The sequence below is a fragment of the Penaeus monodon genome, chromosome 20, assembly GCF_015228065.2.
Source record: "Penaeus monodon isolate SGIC_2016 chromosome 20, NSTDA_Pmon_1, whole genome shotgun sequence".
Lineage (NCBI taxonomy): Eukaryota > Metazoa > Arthropoda > Malacostraca > Decapoda > Penaeidae > Penaeus > Penaeus monodon.
Window position 1 is genome coordinate 165,874 of NC_051405.1, and position 1,118 is coordinate 166,991.

The window sequence follows — 1,118 nt, forward strand, 5'->3', positions numbered from 1 at the left end:
TTTAAAAAAGGGGGAAAAGGGGGAAAGGGGGGGAATTTTTTTAAAAAAAATTTTTTTTTTAAAATTGTTTTGGTTGTGTGGTGTGTGTGGGTGGTGTGTGTGTGTTGTGTGTGGTTGTTAAGTGTGTTGTTTTTTAATTTAATTTTTAAAGTGTGTTTTAATGTTGTTTAATGGGGTTTTTTTAATTTTTAATTTTTATTTTGGGGGGGTTTTGGTGTTGGGGTGTTGTTGTGTGTAAGGGTGTGTTGTAAGTGTTGGGTGTGTGTGTGTGTTTTTTTTTTTTTGTAAGGTGTGGGGTGTAAGTGTGTAAAAGGGTTAATGTGTGTGGTTTGTGTTTTTGTTGTTTTTTTTGTGTGTGTAAGTGTGTGTGTGGTGTGTGTGTGGGGGGTAAGTGGGGGTTTTTGGGGGGAAAGTGTGTGTGGGTGTAAGGTTTTTATGTGTGTTTTTTAAGTGTGTTTTGTGTTTGTTTTAAAGTGGTGTGTGTGTAAGTGTGTGTGTGGGGTTAAGCGTGTTGTGTAAGGGTGTGTGTGTTTGGTGTGGGTTTGTTTTTTTTTTTGTAAGTGTGTGGGTGTGGTGTGAAAGGGTAATTTGTGTGTGTTGGGGTTGTTTGAAAAAGTTTTTGTGTGTTAATGTGTGTGGTGGGGGGGGTTTTTGAAAGTGGTGGTGTGTTGTGTGTTGTTTTGGGGTGTGTGTGTGTGGTATTGGTGGGGGTTTGGGTGTGTGTTAAGGGGGTGGGTTGTGTGTGTGTGTGTGGTTGTGTGTTTTAAGTGTGTTTTTTGTGGGTGGGGTTGGTGTGTAAATGTTGTGTGTGTGGAAGTGTGGGTTTTAATGTGGGGTTTGTTTTGTGTGTGTGTTGTTGTGTTGTGTTGGGTTTTAAGTGGGGGTGTGTGTGGGGTAAGTGTTTTTGTTTTTGGTGTGTGTGTGTGTTGTAAGTGTGTGGGGGGAGTGTGTGTGTTGTAAGTGGGTGTGTTGTTTAATTTTTTTTTTTTTTAAATTTATGTGTTTATAAGGTTTTTTTTTTTTATTTTTTTTAAGTGTGTTTGTGTGTGTTGTGTGTGGTGTGTGGTTTTTATGTGTGTGTGTGGTAATTGTGTGTGTGTTTGTGTGTAGTTTTGGTG